This window comes from Dipodomys ordii, unplaced genomic scaffold (assembly GCF_000151885.1).
Source record: "Dipodomys ordii isolate 6190 unplaced genomic scaffold, Dord_2.0 Scaffold7, whole genome shotgun sequence".
NCBI classification, from domain to species: domain Eukaryota; kingdom Metazoa; phylum Chordata; class Mammalia; order Rodentia; family Heteromyidae; genus Dipodomys; species Dipodomys ordii.
The window spans coordinates 23,140,272-23,148,727 of NW_012267223.1; positions in this window are offsets into that span (position 1 = coordinate 23,140,272).

Here is an 8,456-nt window from a genome sequence, read left to right on the forward strand (position 1 = left end):
GAGCACTTCCATTCAGATGTGTTGTAGCAGAGAAGACCATGCTGCCAGAGAGCCAGGTCTTTACTCACTTTGTCCAAGGATGAGACCACATCTGCATCCTGCTACTCAAAGTAGAAAAGACAAAGAGTGAAATTTCAATCTTTCATTTATTAAACTCTTCTATGAATTATTAGCAACAAACATAAAATAAGGTTAAGGGCTGAAGGGGTGGGTTCAGTTGTAAAGCACTTGCTTAGTAAGTAGGAGCCCCTGACTTCAATCACCATTATGACCAAACAAACAAACAAACAAGTAAAGTCTTGGACTAGGGATGTAGCTCAGAAGCAGAGAGCTTGTCTAACATGTGCATGGCCCTGGGTTCAATCCCTAGCATCATAAAGCAAAACAACAACCAAAAAGAGAAACAAAGTCCTGAGATATGCTAAACTATGGATGAACCTTGAAAACATGATAAAAAGTGGAAGAAAGCTGGGCACTGATGGCTCATGCCTATAATCCTAGATGCTGAGGAGGCGGAGATCTAAGGACTGTGGTTTGAAGCCAGCCAGGCAGGAAAGTCCATGAGACTCTTATCTCCAATAAACTACCAAAAAAGCCAGAAGTGAAGCTGTAGCTCAAGTGGTAGAGCACTAGCCTTGAGCAAAAGCAGCTTAGGGACAGAGCCTGGGCCCTGAGTTCAAGCCCTAGTACTGACACCCCCCCCCCAGAAAAGGTAGAAGACAGACACTAAAGATCCTATATATTGTATTTCCATATCATGAAATGTTTAGAAGGCAAATGCACAGAGACAGAAAATAGACTGGTAGAGGAGGAAATGGGGAGTGACTGTGAATAGATCAGAGTCTGGGGGAAGCATGATGAAAATGTTTTGAAATTAAATATGGTGATAGATGGAGACTAGCTTGGGCAAAATGTAAGATCTTACCTCAAACATAACCAGGGAAAACAGACTGACACAACAGAATTCCTGCCAAGCAAGCACACAGCCCTGAATTTAAACCCAATGCTACCAAATATAAAAACAAAACAAACAAAACCAGGTAAGCGATATGCAATTCTATCCCAGTGATATTACTCCTAAAAGGAAAGGTGGATAGTTGTCCGTGGTCCTACACTCTAAGTCCTGATCAGGGCTGACCCCACTTGAGAGCCTGTATCTTACCCCCTGCACAATGCTACCAGGGTCCTGAGGATTTGTGGTGACTTGTCATATTATTCTCTGTACTTCTTCCATATTTCTGTTGCACTTCATAATTTGCAGAACAACAATAAGAAACTAGAACAAGAATGTTAATATTGCAAGGCTCTGATTTTGGCAAAGCTAGGGCTGGCTTACAGATGAAACAGATGTACAAACACTGCTTCTGGTCTGCAAAGAACAAGGCAAGGAGCCAGCACCCAACGCGGTTACACATCTTAGCGCCCACTAATGACTGAAGGACTTGGAACAGAGCACAGAGAGCCAGGGCCATGGTCATGGTCATGTTGACTGTGTCACAATAATGTCCTATGTAGTGGTTGCCTTGAAGGAAGTACTTTGAAGACTAGAAAAATATTAAATTGCAATAATAAAGATTAAGACTTTATACATACTAAAGTTGGCCTGACATCAAATTAGAAAGTTAAGAGTAAAATGACCACATCTAGAAGTAGGTCAACACTAGGAACCATTTGCTTTAAAAAAAAAAAAAAGGTATAAAAACTACCTTATAAGCAATCAGGAAGGCAATCCTCTTTAAAAAAAAAAAAGAATTATATTATTAAACAGATGGGAAAGAATAGAAAGAATAAAAGCATTACACACACACACACACACACACACACACACACACACACACACCAGTAACAACAACAATAACAAACAAGGACATTTGCCCAGGCAACTGAGAGATGACAGCATCCAGGGAAGAGAATCAGTCACAAATCTTTCCTTCACAGCCAAGTCATTACACATTGCTTTGGGAAGGAGAGAAAGAGGAAGCAAGGGGGCCCAATGAGAGGGAAGAAAGGGAGCTTCTTGCTAAATATAAAAATCAAGCTTTCACCAGTGGGCTCCCATACATTCCACTCCCATATAAATATAAGGCCTTAACTTGAAAAATGTACAATCTCAACAAACGGGTGGAATTACACAGGGATCCATTATGGCTCCTAGAATTGAGAGATGACTGTCCGTTTTGGGAAACTACCTCACATATTTCTTAATTATTCACAAAAAGGAAAAGTGAATCGATTTGGGGAACAATATCTTAACCAAGTGATCAGACATTCCCAGTCATGACAAACTGATACCATGTGACATGCTGAAAAGAATACAAAAACCAAATTATAACCCAAGTGTCAGTGACTCAGGCCTATAATCCTAGCTACACAGGAGGCTATGAGTTCAAACCCTAGAACTGGCACACATGCACACTCACACACACACACACACACACACGCACACATACATGCACACACACACACACACATACACACACAAACCAAATTGTATAGAAACAAGAAGAAATAACAATCAACTAAATCAAAAAATCATCCAAATTTTGGAACTCTCATGATGATCAAAACAAAAACAAAAAACAAGTACTGTTATAGTAAAAAGGAGACTATAAAGCCTGTAATCCTAGCTACTCATGAGGGTGAGAAAAAAAGTCCACTAGACTCCATCTCCAAAATAACTAGCAAAAAGCTGAACCAGAGGCATGGCTCAACTGGCAGTTGCACAAGGAAGCTGAGCGAGCAGGCTCAAATTCCAGGCCTTAATTTCAAACCCCAGCAACAAGTGAATCAGCAAGTGAGTGAGAGACAGGCTACAAAGACATGATAACTATGGAAAGGATAATTTGAGAACATTTAAACATGGCCTGTATCAATGTTAATTTCTTGAGGGTGGCGAAGGCATCGAGATTAAGTAGAGGGTGCTCTTGTGTCTGCACGATTCCTTTAAAGGAGAAGGGGAAAGCATGTTGGTGGTAGGGAGAGTGATAAGGCAAATAAAACTGCTCACAGTTGGTTGATCAAGGCAAAGTCTGAATGCTTGTTGTCTTATTCTTTCAGCTTCCTAGGACGGTAGTTTTGTTTCCAAAATCGAAATGAAAGGCAAAATTTTCAACAAGAGAATAAAAAAAAAAAGCAGTAAGCTGGATTCAACTCTCATCTTGAAAAGCTCCCTAGCAGGACATAAAAATCTGGACCTGTTAGATGTGGGGCTGTTTCTGGATGGAATGCCAGCATCCCTGACCATACATTATTGTCTCTGCTTCCAATCCAACCAGCCACTCACTTGAGCAACCCATCAGTGAAGAAGTTATAATACCATTTTCCAGATGACTGAAAACATTTGCTGGATCCCATAAATAATGATTATGTGCGTTATGGAAAAATAAACACTTTCCCAATGTCTTCCTCATTAAAGTTCACAGCCTCGTTCTTGCCATTGACAATTACAGCATTAAGTTTCAACTTAGAAAAATTTGCTTTGAGGAATGTCTCACATCAGGTCAACTCCCAGGGACAGTCACTAGTGAAATAGTATAACTGACAAGTTAAATAGAATAACATATAACTGGGAGATGCCAGAAGCAATATAAATATCCAAAACAGGGGAATGGTGAAATTAAAATTGATTAGTACGAAGGAATAATGTGCATGCACCTAAATGAAATATAGATGCTGTGCTAAAATATAAACAGCATATAGATATATCTTTCTTCTTTTTTGCGGGGGGGTCCAGTCGTGGGGCCTGAACTCTGGGCCTGGGCGCTGTCCCTCAGCTCTTCAGCTCAAGGCTAGCACTCTACCAATTGAGTCATAGTGCCACTTCCAGCTTTTTTCTTTTTGCTTATGTGGTGCTGAGGAATCAAACCCAGGGCCTCAGGCATGCAAGGCAAGTGCTCTACCACTAAGCCACCTTCCCAGCCCTAGATACATCTTTCTTTCCCTCCATCCTTTCTTCCCACCCTCCCTCTTTCTCTCCTCTTTTTTTCCTTCCTTCCTTCCTTGCTTGCTTCTTTCCTTCCTTCCTTCCTCTTCTTGTTCTGGACCTTGAACTCACTTTTGCTCAGCTTGCTTGTGGCTGACATCCTACTACTTAAGCCAGGCCTCCAACCCTAGACACAGCTTCTCAGAGTATCATGTTAAACAAAGAAATGTGTACAATATGCTTGTTAAAGAAAAGTATTAGAGGCGAGGCAGGGCCAGTGGCTCCTGCCTATAATCCTATCTACTCAGGAGGCTGAGATCTGAGCATCGAGGTTCAAAGCCAGCCAGAGCAGGAAAGTCCATGAGACTCTTATCTCCAATTAACCACTCAAAAACTGGAAGTGGAGCTGTGGCTCAAAGTGATAGAGTGCTAGCCTTGAGCAAAAGCAGCTCAGGGATAGCACCTAAGCCCTGAGTTCAAGCCCCATGACTGACAAAAAAAATGTAATTTGAAATGTATAATTAATTTTCATGATGATAGGTACTACTGAACCAGGTTTAAAGGGACACGCAAAGACAGAGGAAGCAGTATTTCCCAGGTTATGAAACTGTTACACAAACTAGGTAGCTTAAGTAGGACATGAAACAGTAAAAAAAAACAACACTATTTTTAAAAGAAATACATTTCTACTACTTTCAAATATACTAATTCAATACACTTTCATGAAGAGACTCAATACTATTGATGGTTACGGTTAATTTGTAATTCTAACATCTATTATATTTGTGGATCTCTTCTCATCTTTGGTGTAACTAAACAAACTATAGATAGAACAAAACACACAGAAAATGGCTTACAACAATACAATAATTCCTTTAAAAGATAGATAGATATAGACAGACAGACATAGAGATAACTTCCTGTACCTGGAATGCCACATCTGGATATGACTAACCTGCATAAAGGCCCTGAAAGTTCAATAATTCAAAGCCTCTAGAAAGCTGTAGGGACAAAAGGAGATGGCAGAAACTTTCAGCTAGTTCCTAGCGTGGCTCTTACTCAAAGGCCAAAGAACTGGTAGGAAACATGCCTGCTTTACTTATTTATTTTGACAATTGAGGCAGAGGCTGTATTCCTTGGATTCTTTGCTGTCTCAAGGAGGTTGGACACACTTGCTAAAGAGGCCCTCGGATGACTTTCCTGCCATCTTGTATGTGCAGCACTTAAAATCATTGCCCAACAATATCTGTCATTGACAATAACCCCAGAAAAGAGACCAATAATAACGGAAAAGCACATTTATCCATGGGCCCAAATCAAATGCAGAATATGGCATTTGGCCCCTTTTCTAACAGCCTTGTTTTGTGCACTGAATTATCTAACTTCATTTTTTCTTTTTTCTTTCTTTTTTTTTTTTTTTTTTGGACGAGTTCGGTCGTGGGGCCTAAACTCTGGGCCTGGGCACCGTCCCTCAGCTCTTCAGCTCAAGGCCAGCACTCTACCACTTGAGCCACAGCGCCACTTCTGGCTTTTTTTCTTTTTTGCTTATGTGGTGCTGGGGAATCAAACCCAGGGCCTTATACATGCAAGACAAGTACTCTACCACTGAGCCACCTTCCCAGCCCTAACTTTATTTTTTTCTTAAAGACAATATATAATCTGGCACATAACAAGATTAAAAATTGGCCTAAATATATTTTGGATAAAATAGTAAAATACTACAATATCTTCCTTTGAGAAAGAAATGCTTCATCAGCTAACTCCTTTGCTTACTGGGTGATATTCCACTAATGAAGCATGAACAAAGCTTTCCTTCTTCTTCTTCTTCTTCTTCTTCTTCTTCTTCTTCGGCAGTAGTGGGGTTTGAACTCAGTTCCTTATGCTTGCTCAGTTGGTATTCTATCACCTGAGCCATGCTTCCTGTCCTGCTTTTTTATTCCTGGCTATTTTGGAGATGGGATTTGATAAGCTTTTTGCCTTAGCTGGCTTCCAATTACGATTTTCTAGATCTCAGCCCCTGAATGGCTAGGATTACCTATGAGCCACCAGCTCCTCGCTCTTACTGACTACATCATTCTGAACATAATTCTAGCACTACCAAGTAAAACAAGCCCTGTAGAAAAGGTGGACCCAACACTGAGTAGAGGAAAACACCTGCCTAGCATGCTGGGTTCAATTCCCAGTGCTACCTCCCAAAAAAAGAAAAAGAAAAATTAGAACAATAACAACTCATTCTAGTTCTCGGAAGAAATAACATTTGAATAAGAGCTTGTGTCTTAGAAATCTAAAAGTTTATCCTGTCGGGGAAAAAAAGTTCATCCAAGTATGAAAAACAATATAGTTATCAGGACATTTAGTGTTCAGATGAATTAAAATTGTACCAACCAGCTGTCCAAGTTCACTGCACCATTAACACTGGGTCTTTACAATCAAATGGAACCTTTTACAAAAACTAGCTATTCTGAAAAATGTGTTTGCTCTTTCTACACTTGTACTAGGATATCTGATCACAACTTAGGCCTGCGACCTAAGTGCCCACTCCTACTGCTGAGCACAGATGCATTCAAGCTCCCACATCTTAACTAAACAGCTCATGGTGCTGGCAGCAGAAGCCAACCCCTCTGTGCCTGTGCGCTTTTACAGGCTGCACTGCTACAGGAAGAACCAAAGAGCAGCGATTTCCTTCCGAAAGGTCAGCTGCCTCTAACAGCCCAAACAGAAAGCAGTAAATTCTTGCCAACTTCCCCTCCTGCCTCTGCTGCTAGTACGCAATAGTATTTGGTTTCCAGTAAAGCTCCAAAGAAAAACAAAGCCAATGTAAGACTCAGAACCTAAGCGATCTAAGTATATCTCACTTGCCTAAGTTAGAGGTGGCCAAGATCATGTGAGCTACATATTTTAAACAGCAGAGGAACTGTTACAGATCATCAGGCTAACCTGAGAAATATAAGGGAAAAGGACAGGCCTCCCTAGATTGTTACACAAATGTTCCACAAGTCTCCATCTAGACAGAAGATACTGTATCCTGATGATAATAAATGTGATAACATATTAAGGCCCTAGTTGACATTAAAAAAAAATTCTCAGAGAGCTGGGAAGGTGGCTCAGTGGTGGAGTGCTTGCTTTGCATGCATAAGGCTCTGGGTTCGATTCTTCAGCACCACATAAGCAGAAAAAGCTGGAAGTGGTGTTATGGCTCAAGTGGTAGAGTGCTAGCCTTGAGCTGAAAAGCTGAGGGACAACACCCAAGCCCAGAGTTCAGGCCCCATGACTGGCAAAAAAAAAAAAATCTCAGCCATTCCTCTCCTCAAACTGAAAACAGCTGTCCCATATTTTAAAGCTTTCCCATTCCTCAGTGCTGACAACCAATGAATATATAGTGTCCTAGGTCAGGCATGGAGAAAAGACATGTAAAACTAATAACCAAAAGGGAAAAGGCCTTGGAAAGAAAACAAGATTTATCTTTGGGTAGCAAAAATGATTATGAATAATATGGAAGATTCCACCCCTACCCCCAAAGGAACAACACTGTATTATTTCATGGACTTCCTAAAATCAAGAGAATGTCAAACAACAAGAAAGACTACAATTTTCCTAGAGGCGGCAAAATTAGATCCTTCTGAGTATAAAAAAATGAAGGAAGGAAAAATGAAGATTTAAAATTTTCTCAACCGGATCCACTCCTGCCTTAACAGTCTACATATAAGTTGTAAGAAAGTGTGATGGGTCCCTGTGCTGGGCCACAGCGTGCCATGGGGTTTGGTGTGGTTTCTAACACGTCACTGGCAGGTTGTGGTGGCAACAGAGACACCAGGCTTTTTGAGAGACGAGCCCTTGTTCTAAGCAGTCTGGGCTCTGGTGGTGGAAAGCGTTCAACTCCTGTCTGAGAATGCTGGGTTTGATGTGAAGAGAATTCAGGGTTCAAGGAAAAAACTTCTGTGTTTATTACTGAGGCCAAATCAAGTTGTACACTAGAAACTGTTTCATGGTTGGACACAAATGAAAGGACTTAGTTTCCAAGTGTTTCCTATGCTTAACTGCCAAACTTTACACAGTAGCAAAGGGATTAACAATGAGAAAAGACCAACTTGCATGGGGCCCGCGGGGGGTGTGTGTGTGTGTACACGCAAACCAGTCCTCTGTGTGTGTGTGTGTACACGCACACCGGTCCTCTGTGTGTGTGTGTGTGTACGCACACACCAGTCCTGGGGCTTGAACTCAGGGCCTAGGTATTATCTCTGAGGTTGTTTGTTTGTTTGTTTGTTTGTTTTGCTCAAAGCTACAGCTCTACCCCTTGAGCCACAGCTCCACTTCTGGCTTTTTGGTGGTTTATTGGCGATAAGAGTCTCTCAGGGCTGGGAAGGTGGCTCAGTGGTAGAGCGCTTGCTTTGCATTCATGAGGCCCTGGGTTCGATTCCTCAGCACCACATAAGCAGGGGAAAAAAAGCCGGAAGTGGTGCTGTGGCTCAAGTGGTAGAGCACTAGCCTTGAGCTGAAGAGCTGAGGGACGGCGCCCAGCCCAGAATTTGGCCCA